Source organism: Panthera onca, assembly GCF_046562875.1.
Source record: "Panthera onca isolate mPanOnc1 chromosome E1 unlocalized genomic scaffold, mPanOnc1 haplotype 2 h2.Chr16_ul_9, whole genome shotgun sequence".
Taxonomy (NCBI): Eukaryota; Metazoa; Chordata; class Mammalia; order Carnivora; family Felidae; genus Panthera; species Panthera onca.
In genome coordinates this window covers 488,750-506,571 of record NW_027675823.1, presented here as the reverse complement: position 1 = coordinate 506,571, position 17,822 = coordinate 488,750, and the positions used below count along the sequence as shown (strand labels likewise).

Below are 17,822 nucleotides of genomic sequence, written 5' to 3'. Positions count from 1 at the left end.
AAAGGCTAAAGGGATATTTACCACACTTTAACAGGGATATTTCCAGAAGGTGACATTACATGAGCCTTGCACTTTATATCTCTTACATTTCTGGTCACTAAATTTTTTTATAACAGTTTCAAAATTACCATTATTATATAATAAAATGTCCTTACTTTAGCTATTGGAAAACATCATAACCTTGTCATTTTCCCAATCTTTTCCATTCAAATACAAATTCTTAAATGAAAAACAAATGTAATCAAGTTTGCCATAACTGGAAGAGTTCAAATGTAGATGAAACAAACATTTGGCACAGATACTACAAAGAAGATCTGAGCACCAAATATAATGTTTGGCTACGTGACCTCTGAAGGAGTCCTGTGTTGTTTGCCATTCAACAGTTTTACCATAAAGTTCTTACCAACAAAAGTGGAAAATTTCTGAGTGTCCTTCAAAGCCCTCATACAGTCTTTAACATTCACCACGTTGTCATCTGTAAGAGAGAGAGGGGAGGGGAACAGACAAGAATCCCTGGAAAACGTAATATTAAAAAGCTCATATGAAAATCAAAACCAGCATACAATTTCTTTACTTTACATACAAGATACTTGGGATTCATTTTCACCCACTGTGCCTTGCAATTAACCTTACAAGATTGTAGATATGCTAGTTCTGATTCTACCTGTAAGGCAACTAACCTACTAAGAAAGTTGTAAGTCCAATAACTTTACTTGGTACAAACCAGCAAAGCTAGGTTTTCTATTCACAGAGCTGGAATTTCCAAACTATGTGTTAGTCACTAAATCAAGATCTATCTAAAGAGAGTGGATACCAATGAGCCCACTCCCCCACAAAATTTCTACCTGCTTGCTAAGAGTATTCTCATTAACTGTAAAAAAAAAAAAAGGACTTTAAAAGAAAGTCTCCTCTTTAAGGACATTTACAGCAATACAAGCAAATACCTATAGATATTAGCTCAAAGGAGCCCTATTCGCTTGAACAAAAAACCTTGCACACTTTCTTCAGTTACTCCTACCCAAAACAAAAAAAATGGATAATAATATTTAAATGCTTACCAGAAACAAGATCTGACTGAAGAATTTTCTCTACCTCTTCTTCAGGTGACTTAATCCCAATATTGCCTAGAAAGCTCTCCAAGTTCTTCCCAGATATCATGTCACCTTCAAGCCCATCAAGAGCTAAGACAATGTCTTGTAACTCTAGAAACAGAAAAAAGTGATTCGGTAATTGAACTAACCTCTGACTTAAAAAACAACAGTAGCCATCACTCAAGACTTTTGTCAGTGGTAGTCCATGATTTATGATCACCTCTTGAATAAGAAATCTCAGTGAAGAATCCAGCCCTCAGGAAATTCTAAGTCCAGCAAAACAATATGCTTGGTCTGCCATGTTTCTTTGGTGCTAATATAAAATTGGCACAACCAAAATGGTTGCTATGGCTGAATTTTTCACTGCAATGACACAAAGTAGTTATTTTAAACTAGAGCTCTAATGGTAGCAAACAAAATTAACTCATCCTGGTGGAAGTGAAATAGATTTCAGAATCATGAGAAATGTAAAATTGTAAACACAAGTATCACAAAGACTCACTCACCTTTTCTTTTCAATTCTACCAAGATCCAGTTGTACTCTGGCATCTGGAATTTTGCTTTATTTCCAGCCCTTTCAAAGGAGGCAGTGTTAAGTACATTCAAATCCTGGCTCCAGGATTTGTGACCTGAAACTATCTGACCTTGAGCAAATTATTACTATTTAACCCCTCTATCAAATTCAGTAGTCTTATATCTAAAATAATTTAGGGGCGCCTGGGTGGCGCAGTCGGTTAAGCGTCCGACTTCAGCCAGGTCACGATCTCGCGGTCCGTGAGTTCGAGCCCCGCGTCAGGCTCTGGGCTGATGGCTCGGAGCCTGGAGCCTGTTTCCGATTCTGTGTCTCCCTCTCTCTCTGCCCCTCCCCCGTTCATGCTCTGTCTCTCTCTGTCCCAAAAATAAATAAAAAACGTTGAAAAAAAAAATTTAAAAAAAAATAAAAAATAAAAAATAAAAAAATAAAATAATTTAATAATACTATCTACCTCACACAGTTAATATGGAGATTAAATATATGATGTATGAAAAACACTTAAAACAACATTAGGTATATAGCAAACACTAAGTGTCATATTAATAGCAATAAAGTTACTATTATTATTATTATTATTATTATTATTATTATTATTATTAAGCCTTCAGGAATAGCTGCAAACAGTAATCACAGCTTCTTAGTACCTTCGATCCCGCTTCACTTTCTGTCCCCCTAACATCTCAGCGAGGCAACTGCAAATGACAGTCACCTAAAAACCTGTATCAGCTCTGCTTGTTTTACCTAAAGCTTGGTTCCCTTTAAAATATGGTTTCTTTGCACAGACACCTTAAGAGGAGTCTGCTCATCCTCCCATGCTCCACATAGGACCAGGAAGCAGAGAAACACTCCTAAGATTCTGCTGTCTGGCTATTTTAGTTCCACCTTCAATCAAACCTATCCCTCCCCTGAGATTCAGGCCTGTCATTGACCTACACTACCCTCCGGACACCATCATCTACTGACTTTCTGATCACTCTTTCACCTTCTTGGAGGATCTTTGGTCACCCTGCTCATAATCCTCCCTCAGCCCCATTTCCCATTATCATCTGATGACAATAAGAATGACCTTGACCTCTCAACTCCAAAAACTTTCACTTCCTTTCCAAAGTCATCCAGATCAATGGCTATCCTTAATCCTCATCAATACCTAGAACTGCCTGCCCAACCTCTAAAATCTTCAACTACAAGATCAGACACTGACCATAATCCCTTAAAACTGTGTGTATACTGAAGGAAAGCATAGAACTTGATCCACAATATGCCTGTTTTCTCAGCCCCTCCAAGTTTGTCAACAAATAGTCCAGGCACAGTGAACTAACCTTATCAGTCAGTAATGAAGGGAACAGTCTGAGCATATGACAGTCAACCTTGCAAGGAGACTTTTCTAAAAAGAGCAGTTTCAGGCCTGCTATGTTAACACTTTTCTTCCAGGGTGGCCCTTCCTCACTCTTCCCTGTAATTATTGGCCTTTTCTTGCACTGGCTGACAGATTCCAGTGTCAACCCCCAATCATTATGACCAGCTCCCAGATTCAGGTACCTAAACTACACCTTTCTCCTTTTTCACTGTTCTCCTTTCTCAATGGTTTAGTTTCCATTTTTTTTTCCTTCCTCCACATAAAAAGTTATCTGTCCTGAATACCAGTCTTTCTGAACTCTGTTTTCTGATTTCAAAATTAACTACCATTTACCAAGTATATAGTATGTGCCTAATAATTAGATTATGTGCTTTATATGTGTTTTTGCAGTTGATCCTGACAACTCTAGGAGAAACGTGATTTTATTAGCTTCCTTGTTTTAAAGATGAGGAAACCAGAATGACCTACAGAGACTACCCAGCTGGTAAGTCAAAAACCCACAAACCACCATGTATCAAACTCCATAGCCCATGTTCTTTTCTACCTGTATGCATTGTTTCCTATAGCACGGCTAATCTATTTCACTATACTATATTGATGCTAATTATGTTACGTGACCCAGGTAACATATTTATATGTCAACAGGGAATTATTAAGTACTTTTCTTAACCTAAAAGAGAAACAATGATGTTAAAAATTTTATACCAGGGCAGAGTGGTTATGAAAAATCTGAAAAGTATCTATCTACTTCTTTACACCCAGAAATGACTCCGCTTCCGTTTTCCTAAACATATACCTATGTTGTTATTCTTCTCCTGACAGCGCTCATTGACCAAACAGTCATTTGAATGTTATTCAAATAAATTACCAGTGATAATTAAGTTTTAAACTTATTTTCCCAATAGAAAAGTACACAAACTCCATGAGTATGATCTCCATTGGTTTTAGGTCTATGATTTAACTTTTAAGCAAAAATGGAAGTCAAGTGGTAGGAAATAGCCATGGTACCAAAATGCACATGGTCACTCTTGTATGTTAACAAAATCCAAAGAAAGGAACATGAGGAATGTCTACTAAAGGAAGAGGTAGAAGATTTCTGAGAAATTCTATAATATATAAGCCTTTACACAGGGTAGAGTCCTAAGTCTGAGGCTAAAAATGGTATAGAAAATTTTCATATCTGAAAAATTGTAAAGCTAGTATCTGACTTTACATAAAGTCCAGAACAAAACACACACACACACACACACACACACACACACACACACAAATAACAACAACAAAAAAAGGGATTTAAAATAGGTTACACAGGCCCCATTCCAGAAAAAGGCATTTTTCTTTCATCATGGATGCTGCCAACTTTTAATCAAAATCAAGTTTTGCCTGCCTTAAAACAGATCAATGCCAACATGGTAAGCAGAAATTAACAGAACTAGAAATTCTAAAAAACAAAACACAAAGACATCCATTCAATAAAAGTAAATTTAACAGTCACAAATAATTTACTAGTTACCTTTTAACCTGGAGGCATCACGAATATCCTTTACCACTTGTCCAAATTCTTCTATTTGTACTTCATCATCTTCTGCAAGAAAAACATTTTTTTTCAGTTTATTTATTTATTTTGAGAGGGGGGGGGAGGGGAAGAGAGAGAGGGAGAGAGAGAATCCCAAGCAGGCTCCATCCTGTCAGCACAGAGCCAGACAAGGGGCTCGAGTCCACGACTGTGAGATCATGACCTGAGCTGAAATCAAGAGTTGGACAGTTAACTGATTGAGCCATTCAGGCACACCCCCACCCTCCCAGCCTTTTTCCTTTTTTAACATACACCATGGTCAAAAAGAGGATCCTAGGTCGGGAATGCTTACGTTCTTTCTCACGTTTCTAAAGCTCTGTTGAAATACTTAAGCAGTTCACTTGGTCATTTCCCCCACTTTATTCAGAGAAACTCAACTTTTATGATTTATATATTGAGGGACTCTGTAAGATTTCATTTAGAAGAAAAGGATTCTACTGCTTTACCAGCACCAAATATAAATACAAAACCAAAAATAACAAGGTTCAAAACTTTGCAAACCACTGCATTAAAATAGGAATTAAATCACATTGTACTGAAGGTCCAATAAAAGGTCTCAGTAAAAGAGAGGGAAAAAAATCGCTATTATCAGGTAGTATCATATTTTCATCAACCCTCTTCATCTCAAATATGTTAATAAACAAAACAACCAACACACTTAAAGTTCAAAATTACCAGTCTCACTTAAACAGGAGCTTAATGAAGAAAAAGGGGTAAGTAATCCTCACAGGGAAAGACAGTTCTTTGACAAAGACCGTAGACAGCATGCTCTTGTTACGAGGCTAGTTTTGCATAAACATTTCACATAAAAGAGTGTAACAGTACATTTGTAACTTCAAGGTATGAAAAATACGAAGGAGTGGAAATGTTCACCTGTGGTTGTGTACTACCTGTCTCCTACATGCAGAACATCAGCAGTAAATAATAGTCTTATTTGAAAAACTGTAGAGGTGCCTGGGTGGCTCAGTTGGTTAAGCGTCCGACTTCGGCTCAGGTCATGATCTCATGGTTCATGAGTTTGAGGCCCACAACGGGCTCTGTGCTGACAGCCCAGACCCTGGAACCTGCTTCTGATTCTGTGTCTCCCTCTCTCTCTGCCCCTCCCCCCACTCCTGCTCTGTCTCTCTGTCTCTCTCTCTCTCAGAAATAAATGCTAAAAAAAAATTTTTTAAGAAAAATTATAGTCCATGGTCTTTGTTTTACTTTGTAAACTCATTTTTGTTTTGTTTGAATCTTTTTTTACTTGCTAACTTAGTAGTGGTGGTGGCCACCACAAAGTCTATTTTACAGTATGGATATCTGAAGTCATGTTAATAAAAAAACGGGAATAGATCTCTTAACATTTCCTAACAGTCCCCTCTGTGTTCACGGGATATGCCATTTTCCAGTTACATGTTACACAACTTGAAGGTAATCAATGCATATTTGATCAATTTAGAGTAACAATAAATTAGATATTAACATTTTTTCTGTTGGACAACCAAACAATCTGAGGTTTCTTTATATTTTCTAAGTGTATATATTGGCATATCAACCAAGTACAAGATACAAGGAAAAAAAAAAGATTGACGAAAGGCAGACCGACAGTCTTATGTATCTTTTAATTGTAATATTTGGAATACTTACCATCCACTGTTGTTAATTTCAGCACAGCTAGGAATTCATTTTTTTTCAAGTTACTATTCAAGTTAGACAGAGTGGTCCACAGGTGAGAAATCTTCATCTTCCCTTTGCTGAGATTATGGAGGTTTTCAATAGCATCAGGCAATACTGAAAGGTAGATCACACACAAGTTTTACAACACCCTTGTCCAAGAAGTTAGTACAGTTAAACTATTACCTGGAACAGTCAGGAATTAAGGTTTTTATGGCTAAGAAGAATAACAAATACGTTATAAATGATTGCCAATTTTCAAATATTAAAACACAATAAAATATTGAACACCAAAATTAGTGTTTCTTTGAGGATTCTGAAATATTTCAAGAACTTATAGTGACCCACTGCTGAATAACCAATATAAAGAGTCATTTTCATTGACTTATAGATTTACAGAAGTCTGAATTCATAAACAACTCCAACTGATTAAACCATGAATTAAACCATAAAACCAAAATAGCTTTTGCTCTACATCTCCCCCGAACATCGTTCCCTGGATCTTACTTTCTCTTCAATCTACTACTGCAGACCATGGAAAGAAATTTTGTGGGGTTTTTTGTTTTGTTTTGGTTTTGGTTTTAATTCCAATGGAAAACCTTTGGAAGGTTTAAGGGGCAGGGAGTGAAATTATCTCATTACCAATGTGTAAAAGGATCACTCTACTACTGTATAGAGAACAGACTCTCTGGAAGATCAAGCAGTTAGGAAGCTAGTTCAGAGAAAAAGATGACAGTGGCTTCAGCAAGGGTAACAGTGATGAGAACAAGAAGTGGACAAACATAGGACGTGTTTGGAGAATAAAACTGGAAGTATTTTTAAAATTTTTTTTTAATTTAAGATTTTATTTTTAAGCAATCTCTACACCTGATTGTGGGGCTCAAACTTACAACCCAGAGATTAAAAGTCGCTCGCTTTATCAACTGCACCAGCCAGGTGCCCCAAGACTGAGAGTATTTACTGATGAATTGAATGAGAAGCTGGGGCCATGAAGAACTCCTAGGTTTAGAACTTAGCAGCTGAGTGGACAGTGGTGTCGAAAACTGAGGTAAGAGAGCCTAGGTAAAGAATAAGATCGTTGGACAGCAAGAATTCTTTTTTATACATATTAAGTATGAGATACATGGGGAGTCAAAAGAACAGCAATATTATTTAAAGCAATAAGATGATTCGGGAAGAGGCTTAGAGAATGGGACTCAGAATGGATCCTGGGATCATGCTAATATAAAATCCAGTCAGAAAAGAAGGAGCCAGAAAACAAGACCAAAAAAGAGCTAGGTCTACAATGGAATATTATTCCGTTATGAGAAAGAAGGAAATCCTGACATTAGGGACAAAAGAGTGACAAGCACTATGCTTGGTAAGATAAATCAGAGAAAGACAAATACTTATAAGGTCTCACATCTGAAAAAGCAGAACTCAGAAACAGAGTAGAATGGTGGTTACCAGGAAATTAGGAAGAGGCTGGTCAAGGGTACTAATTTACAATTAGAAGATGAATAAATTCTGGGCATCTAAGGCACAGCATTGTGATTATAGTTAGCAATACTATATACTTGAATGTTGCTAAGAGAATAAATCTTGGTGTTCTCACCACAAAAAAAGAAATGATCATTATGTGATGTGATGATGCTGTTAGTTAACACTATGGTGGTAATCGTATTGCAATATATAAGTGTATCAAATCAACACTTTGTACACCTTAAATTCACACAATGTTATATGCCAATTATATCTCAATTTTAAAGAAAAAAAAGGAAGAGCCAATAAGGTGGGGAAAAAATGAGATGACGGTGTCACAGAAAACATAAGGAGAAGAATTTTGAAGAATAAACATATTAAATTAAAAATAATGGTTGAATCATTATGCTGCACACCTGAAACTAATGTAATACTGTATGTTAATTACACTTGAGTTAAAAAAAAAACTATAGAGGTAAATAAGATGAAAATAGAAAATTGGCAAATGGAGTTAACAAAGTGAGATTTAACTTTTGTAAAAAGCTAAGGTGGAATGTCAAGGTCAAAAACCTGAATGAGTGGGTTTTTTTAAGTTTATTTTATTTCTATTTTGAGAGAGACAGAGAGAATGAGAGCAGGGAAGGGACAGAGAGACAGTGGGAGACAGAGAGACAGCAGGCTCCATGCTGTCAGTCAGCACAGAGCCCAACATAGGGCTTGAACCCACGAAACTGTGAGACCATGACCCGAGCCAAAATCGAGAGTTGGATGCTCAACCAACGGAGCCACCAAGGCACCCCATGAATGAGTGTTTTTATTTTTTATTTTTGAATGTTTATTTTTGAGAGAGAGAGAGAGAGAGAGAGAGAGAGAGAGAGAGCGAGCATGAGCTGGAGAGGGGCAGAGAAAGAGGGAGACACAGAATCTGAAGCAGGTTCCAGGCTCTGAGCTGTCAGCACAGAGCCTGACACAGGGCTCAAACAGCTCAAACAGCACAGAGCCTGACACAGGGCTCATGAACAGCATGATCATGACCTGAGGCAAAGTCCAACGCTTAGCCGACTGAGCCACCCAGGTGCCCCCTATAAAGAGAGAACTGGCAATATAGAATGACAATAGCCAGATTCCCCTTCAATTTCCAATGCAAAACACACTCTATACTGAGTTAAAATATCAATAAAAATAATATTTGGTGATGAATTGAATCAGGGAAGTGGAAGTGGTGGAGCTAGGGCCATAAGGAAAAAAAAGACCAAGAATGACTCCTAACTTTTCAGCCTAAACAACTGAGTGATAAGCTCAATAGAAAGGAAAATCACCAGATGCCAGAAGTGAGGAAGAATTATTGTGTGTGTGCCTGAGCTGACGCCATGGCAGTCAGATGGTATAATGCATAAGTAGAGAACATAAGCTCTGAGTTGCTTTTTTTAAAAATTAATGCACTTATTTTGAGTGAGAGAGAGGGCATGCGGAAGGAGCAGAGAGAGGGAATCCCAAGCAGGCTTCTCACCGTTGCATGGATCCTGATGCAGGGCTTGAGCTCACAAACTGTGAAATCATGACCTGAGGTGAAATCAACAGTCAGATGCTTAACTGACTGAGCCACCCAGGTGCCCCATGAGTTGCCTTTTTTTTTTGAGAGAGAGACAGAGTGTGTGCATATGGGAGAGGGGCAGAGAGAGAGAGAGAATGCTTTTTTTTTTTAAAATATAACTTATTGTCAAGTTAGCTAACATACAGTGTGCTCTTGGCTTTAAGAGTAGATTCCCATGATTCATCGCTTACATACAACACCCAGTACTCATCCCAACAAGTACCCTCCTCAATGCCCATCACCCATTTTCCCCTCCCCCACAGTCTCCCCATCAATCCTCAGTCGTTCTCTGTATTCAGGAGTCTCTTATGGTTTGCCTTCCTCCCTCTTTGTTTGAAACTATTTTTTTCCTCTTCCCTTCCCTCATGGTCTTTGGTTAAGTTTCTCAAATTCTACATATGAGTGAAAACATGATATCTCTCTTGCTCTGACTTATTTCACTTAACATAATACCCTCCAGTTCCATCCATGTTGTTGCAAATGGCAAGATTTCATTCTTTCTCATTGCCGGTAGTATTCTGGTGTGTGTGTGTGTGTGTGTGTGTGTGTGTGTGTGTGTGTGTGTATCACATCTTTTTTATCCATTCATCAGTGGATGGACATTGGCTCTTTCCATAATGTGGCTATTGTTGATAGTGCTATTATAAACATTGGGGTACACGTGCCCCTATGAATCAGCACTCCTGCATCCTTTGGATAAATTCCTAGTAGTGCTATTGCTGGGTTGTAGGGTAATTCTATTTTTAATTTCTTGAGGAACCTCTACACTGTTTTCCAGGGAGGCTGCACCAGTTTGCACTCCCACCAAAAGTGCAAGAGGGCTCCCATTTCTCCACATCCTCACCAACATCTGTTGTTTCCTGAGTTGTTAATTTTAGCCACTCTGACCTGTGTGAGGTGGTATCTCAGTGTGGTTTTGATTTGTATTTCCCTAATGATGAGCGATGTTGAGCATCTTTTCATGTGTCTGCTGGCCATCTGGATGTCTTCTTTGGAAAAGTGTCTGCTCATGTCATCTGTCCATTTCTTCACTGGTTTGTTTGTCGGGTGTTGAGCTTGGTAAGTTCTTTATAGATTTTGGATACTAACCTTTATCTGATATGTCATTTGTAAATATCGTCTTCCATTCGATCAGTTGCCTTTTAGTTTTGTTGATTGTTTCCTTGGCTGTGCAGAAACTTTTTATCTTGATGAGGTCCCAATAGTTCATTTTTGCTTTTATCTCCCTTGCCTTCAGAGACGTATCAAGTAAGAAGTTGCTGTGGCTGAGGTCAAAGAGGTTGTTGACTGTTTTCCCCTCTAGGGTTTTGATGGTTTCCTGTCTCACATTTAGGCCCTTCATCCACTTTGAGTTTATTTTTGTGTATGGTGTGAGAGAGTGGTCCAGTTTCATTCTTCTGCTTGTTACTGTACAGTTCTTCCAGCACTATTTGCCAAAGAGACTTTCTTTTTTTCCTTGGATACTCTTCCCTGCTTCATCAAAGATTAATTGGCCATACCTTTGTGAGTCCAATTCTGGGTTCTGTATTCTACTCCACTGGTCTATGTGCCTATTTTTGTGCCAATACCATACTGTCTTGATGATTACAGCTTTGTAGTAGAGGCTGAAGTCTGGGATTGTGATGCTTCCTACTTTGGTTTTCCTGTTCAACATTACTTTGGCTATTCAGGGTCTCATGTGGTTCCCTACAAATTTGAAAGATTGTTTGTTCTAGCTCTGAGAAGAATGCTGGTGCAATTTTGAGTGGGATTACACTGAATGTGTAGATTGCTTTGGGTACTATCCACATTTTAACAATATTTTTTCTTCCAATCCATGAGCCTGGAATGCCTTTCCATTTCTTTGTGTCTTCTTCAATTTCTTTCATAAGTTTTCTACAGTTTTCAGCATACAGATCTTTTACCTCTTTGGTTAAACTTATTCCTAGGTATTTTATGGTTCTCGATACAATTGTAAATGGGATCGATTCTTTGATTTCTCTTACTATTGCTTCATTCTTGGTGTATAGAAATGCAACCAATTTCCGTACATTGGTTTTATATCCTGCGACTTTGCTGAATTCATGTATCAGTTCTAGTTTTTTGGTGGAGTCTTTTGAGTTTTCCATGTAGAGTATCATGTCATCTGCAAAAAATGAAAGTTTGACTTCTTTGCCAATTTGGATGCCTTTTATTTCCTTTTGTTGTCTGATTGCTGAGGCTAGGACTTCCAACACTATATTAAACAACAGTGGTGAGAGTAGACATCCCTGTTGTATTCCTGATCTCAGTGGGTAAACTCTCAGTTTTTCCCCATTGAGGATGATATTAGCTTGGGCTTTTCATATGTAGATTTGATGATGTTAAGATATGTTCCTTCTATCCCAACTTTCTGGAGGGTTTTTACTAATGATGCTGTATTTTGTCAGATGCTTTTTCTGCATCTATTGACAGGATCATATTGTTCTTATCCTTTCTTCTATCGATGTGATATACCACATTGATTGATTTGCGAATATTGAACCAGTCCTGCAGCCCAGGAATGAATCCCACTTGATCATGGTTAATAATTCTTTTAATATACTGTTGAATTCAATTTGCTAGTATCTTGTTGAGAATTTTTGCATCCATGTTCATCGGGGATATTGGCCTGTAATTCTTTTTAGTGGGGTCTCTGTCTGGTTTGGGAATCGAGGTAATGCTGGCTACATAGAATTAGTCCAGAAGCCTTCCTTCCATTTCTATTGTTTGGAACAGCTTGAGAAGAATAGGTACTAACTCTGCTTTAAATGTCTGGTAGAAGTCCCTTGGGTAGCCATCTGGCCCATTTGTTGGGACTCATTTGTTGGGAGATTTTTGATAACTGATTCAATTTCTTCACTGGTTGTGGGTCTGTTCAAATTTTCTATTTCTTCCAGTTTGAGTTTTGGTAGTGTGTGGGTGTCTAGGAATTTGTCCAATTTCTTACAGATTGTCCAGTTTGTTGGCATATAATTTTTCACAGTATTCTCTAATAATTGTTTGTATTTCTGTGGTGTTGGTTGTGATCTCTCCTCTTTCATCTGTGATTTTATCTATTTGGGTTCTCTCTCTTTTCTTTTTGAGAAGTCTGGCTAGGGTTTTATCAATTTTGTTTATTGTTTCCAAAAACCACCTCTTAGATTAATTGATCTGTTCTACTGTGTTTTTTGTTTTTTGGGTTTTTTTGGATTCCATATTGTTTAGTTCTGCTCTAATCTTTATTATTTCTCTTCTTCTGCTGGCTTTGGGGTTTCTTTGCTGCTCTGCTTCTAGTTCCTTTAGGTGTGAGGGTAGATTCTGTTTTGGGGACTTTTCTTGTTTCTTGAGATAGGCCTGGATTGCAGTGTATTTTCCTCTTAGGACTGCCTTTGCTGCATCCCAAAGGGTTGGGAATGTTTTATTTTCATTCTCATTTGCTTCCATATATTTTTAAATTTCTTCTTTAACTGCCTAATTGACCCACTGATTCTTTAGTAGGATGTTCTTTAACCTCCATGCATTAGGAGGCTTTCCAAATTTTGTCTTGTGGTTGATTTCAAGTTTCATAGCATTGTGATCTGAAAATATTCATGGTATGATCTCAATCCTTTTATATTTATTTAGGGCTGCTTTGTGACCCAGTATGTGATCTATTTTGGAGAATATTCCATGTGCACTCGAGAAGAATGTGTATTCTGCTGCTTTTGGATAAAAAGTTCTGAATATATTTGTCAACTCCATCTGGTCCAGGGTATCATTCAAGACCGTTGTTTCTTTATTAATTTTCTGCCTAGGTCATCTCTCCATTACTGTAAGTGGAGTATTAAAGTCATCCACAGGGAAGATGGCGGCGTAGGAGGATGCCGGGCTCACCGCATCCTGCTGATCACATAGATTCCATCTACACCTGCCTAAATAACCCAGAAAACTGCCAGAAGACTAGCAGAACGGAGTCTCCGGAGCCAAGCATAGACGAGAGGACCATGGAAGAGGGTAGGAAGGGCGGAGAGGCAGTGCGTGCTACAGACTGGCGGGAGGGAGTCAGGGCAGAAGGGCAGCCCGCCGGGCAAGCAGAGCCCCCGAGTCTGGCTTGCAAAAGCGGAGGGGCTGGACGGAGTGTGTTCAGACAGCAAGCAGGACTTAACATCTGGAAGGTTATAAGTTAACAGCTCTGCTCAGAGAGCGGGAAGGCTGGAGGACAACGGGAGGGAGAGTTGTTGAGCCCCGGACGACAAAGCTCAAATTGGTGGGGAACAAAGGCGCTCGCCAGCGCCATCTCCCTCGCCCATCCCCCAGCCAAAATCCCAAAGGGAACCGGTTCCTGCCAGGGAACTTGCTTGCACCGCGCAAACATCCAACGTTGTGCTTCTGTGGATCCATCCCACTGGCGGCGGGTCTGACTCCCTCCCGGTGCCGCAGGGCCCCTCCAGAAGCTGATCACGGAAGGATAAGCTAGCTGAGCCTGCCCCTCCCGCCCCTGTGCACCTTGCCGATCCACCACAGCTAATACGCCAGATCCCCAGCACCATAAGCCTGGCAGTGTGCAAGTAGCCCAGATGGGCCACGGCACGCCACCCCACAGTGAATCCCGCCCCTAGGAGAGGGGAAGAGAAGGTACACACCAGTCTGACTGTGGCCCCAGTGGTGGGCTGGGGGCAGACATCAGGTCTGACTGCGGCCCCACCCACCAACGCAAGTTATTCAAGACAGCACAGGAGAAGTGCCCCGCAGTTCCGCACCACTCCAGGGACTATCCGAAATGACCAAACGGAAGAATTCCCCTCAAAAGAATCTCCAGGAAATAACGACAGCTAACGAACTGATCAAAAACAATTTAAACAATATAACAGAAAGTGAATTTAGAATAATAGTCATAAAATTAATCGCTGGGCTTGAAAAAAGTGTAAAGGACAGCACAGAATCTATTGCTACAGAGATCAAGGGACTAAGGAACAGCCAGGAGGAGCTAAAAAATGCTATAAATGAGCTGCAAAATAAAACAACCACGGCTCGGATTGAAGAGGCAGAGGAGAGAATAGGTGAACTAGAAGATAAAATTATGGAAAAAGAGGAAGCTGAGAAAAAGATAAAAAAAATCCAGGAGTATGAGGGGAACATTACAGAACTAAGTGATGCACTAAAGAGAAATATTCTACACATAATTGGTATTCCAGAGGAGGAAGAGAGAGGGAAAGGTGCTGAAGATGTACTTGAAGAAATCATAGCTGAGAACTTCCCTGATCTGGGGAAGGAAAAAGGCATTGAAATCCAAGAGGCACAGAGAACTCCCTTCAGACGTAACTTGAATCGATCTTCTGCACGACATATCATAGTGAAACTGGAAAAGTACAAGGATAAAGAGAAAATTCTGAAAGCAGCGAGGGATAAATGTGCTCTTACATATAAAGGGAGACCTATAAGACTTGTGACTGATCTCTCTTCTGAAACTTGGCAGGCCAGAAAGGAATGGCAGGAGATCTTCAATGTGATGAACAGAAAAAAATATGCAGCCAAGAATCCTTTATCCAGCAAGTCTGTCATTTAGAACAGAAGGAGAGATAAAGGTCTTCCCAAACAAACAAAAACTGAAGGAATTCGTCACCACTAAACCAGCCCTACAAGAGATCCTAAGGGGGATCCTGTGAGACAAAGTACCAGAGACATCGCTACAAACATGAAACCTACAGACATCACAATGACTCTAAACCCATATCTTTCTATAATAACACTGAATGTAAATGGATTAAATGTGCCAACCAAAAGACATAGGGTATCAGAATGGATAAAAAAGCAAGACCCATCTATTTGCTGTCTACAAGAGACTCATTTTAGACCTGAGGACACCTTCAGATTGAGAGTGAGGGGATGGAGAACTATTTATCATGCCACTGGAAGTCAAAAGAAAGCTGGAATAGCCATACTTATATCAGACAAACTAAACTTTAAATTAAAGGCTGTAACAAGAGATGAAGAAGGGCATGATATAATGATTACAGGGTCTATCCATCAGGAAGAGCTAACAATTATAAATGTCTATGTGCCAAATACAGGAGCCCCCAAATATATAAAACAATTACTCACAAACATAAGTAACCTTATTGATAAGAATGTGGTAATTTCAGGGGACTTTAACACTCCACTTACAGAAATGGATAGATCATCTAGACACACAGTCAATAAAGAAACAAGGGCCCTGAATGATACATTAGATCAGATGGACTTGACAGATATATTTAGAGCTCTGCATCCCAAAGCAACAGAATATACTTTCTTCTCGAGTGCACATGGAACATTCTCCAAGATAGATCACATACTGGGTCACAAAACAGCCCTTCATAAGTATATAAGAATTGAAATCATACCATGCATACTTTCAGACCACAATGCTATGAAGCTTGAAATCAACCACAGGAAAAAGTCTGGAAAACCTCCAAAAGCATGGAGGTTAAAGAACACCCTACTAAAGAATGAATGGGTCAACCAGGCAATTAGAGAAGAAATTAAAAAATATATGGAAACAAACGAAAATGAAAATACAACAATCCAAACGCTTTGGGATGCAGCGAAGGCAGTCCTGAGAGGAAAATACATTGCAATCCAGGCCTATCTCAAGAAACAAGAAAAATCCCAAATACAAAATCTAACGGCACATCTAAAGGAAATATAAGCAGAACAGCAAAGACAGCCTAAACCCAGAAGAAGAGAAATAATAAAGATCAGAGCAGAAATAAACAATATAGAATCTAAAAAACTGTAGAGCAGATCAATGAAACCAAGAGTTGGTTTTTTGAAAAAATAAACAAAATTGATAAACCTCTAGCCAGGCTTCTCAAAAAGAAAAGGGAGAGGACCTAAACAGATAAAATCATGAATGAAATGGAATTATTACAACCAATCCCTCAGAGATACAAGCAATTATCAGGGAATACTATGAAAAATTATATGCCAGCAAACTGGACAACCTGGAAGAAATGGACAAATTCCTAAACACCCACACACTTCCAAAACTCAATCAGGAGGAAACAGAAAGCTTGAACAGACCCATAACCAGTGACGACATTGAATCAGTTATCAAAAATCTCCCAACAAATAAGAGTCCAGGACCAGATGGCTTCCCAGGGGAGTTCTACCAGACGTTTAAAGCAGAGATAATACCTATCCTTCTCAAGCTATTCCAAAAAATAGAAAGGGAAGGAAAACTTCCAGACTCATTCTATGAAGCCAGTATTACTTTGATTCCTAAACCAGACAGAAACCCAGTAATAAAAGAGAACTATAGGCCAATATTCCTGATGAATGTGGATGCAAAAATTCTCAATAAGATACTAGCAAATCGAATTCAACAGCTTCTAAAAAGAATTATTCACCATGATCAAGTGGGATTCATTCCTGGGATGCAGGGCTGGTTCAACATTCGCAAATCAATCAATGTGATACATCACATTAATAAAAGAGAAGATAAGAACCATATGATCCTGTCAATCGATGCAGAAGAGGCATTTGACAAAATTCAGCATCCTTTCCTAATAAAAACCCTCGAGAAAGTCGGGATAGAAGGAACATACTTTAACATCATAAAAGCCATTTATGAAAAACCCACAGCTAACATCATCCTCAATGGGGAAAAACTGACAGCTTTTTCCCTGAGATCAGGAACACGACAGGGATGTCCACTCTCACTGCTGTTGTTTAGCACAGTGTTGGAAGTTCTAGCATCAGCAATCAGACAACAAAAGGAAATCAAAGGCATCAAAATTGGCAAAGATGAAGTTAAGCATTTACTTTTTGCAGAAGACATGTTATTATACGTGGAAAATCCGACAGACTCCACCAAAAGTCTGCTAGAACTGATACATGATTTCAGCAAAGTTTCAGGATACAAAATCAATGTACAGAAATCAGTTGCATTCAACAGTTGCATTCATCAGTTGACAAATAAAGAAACTGATCCCATTCACAATTGTACCAAGAAGCATAAAATACCTGGGGATAAATCTAACCAAAGATGTAAAAGATCTGTATGCTGAAAACTATAGAAAGCTTATGAAGGAAATTGAAGAAGATATAAAGAAATGGAAAAACATTCCATGCTCATGGATTGGAAGAATAAATATTGTCAAAATGTCAATACTACCCAAAGCTATCTACACATTCGATGCAATCCCAATCAAAATTCCACCAGCAATCTTCTCGAAACTAGAACAAGCAATCCTAAAATTCATATGGAACCACAAAAGGCCCAAATAGCCAAAGTAATTTTGAAGAAGACCAAAGCAGGAGGCATCACAATCCCAGACTTTAGCCTCTATTACAAAGCTATAATCATCAAGACAGCATGGTATTAGCACAAAAACAGACACATAGACCAATGGAATAGAATAGAAACCCCAGAACTAGACCCACAAATGTATGGCCAACTCATCTTTGACAAAGCAGGAAAGAACATCCAATGGAAAAAAGACAGTCTCTTTAACAAATGGTGCTGCGAGAACTGGACAGCAACATGCAGAAGAATGAAACAAGACCACTTTCTCACACCATTCACAAAAATAAACTCAAAATGGATAAAGGACCTG

General features: G+C 38.8%; 1 pseudogene; it reads right to left on the bottom strand.

Moving 5' to 3' along the window:
- Positions 1–17,822, bottom strand: part of LOC144615173 (EF-hand calcium-binding domain-containing protein 13-like) — a 99,209-nt pseudogene that overhangs the window by 15,078 nt on the left and 66,309 nt on the right.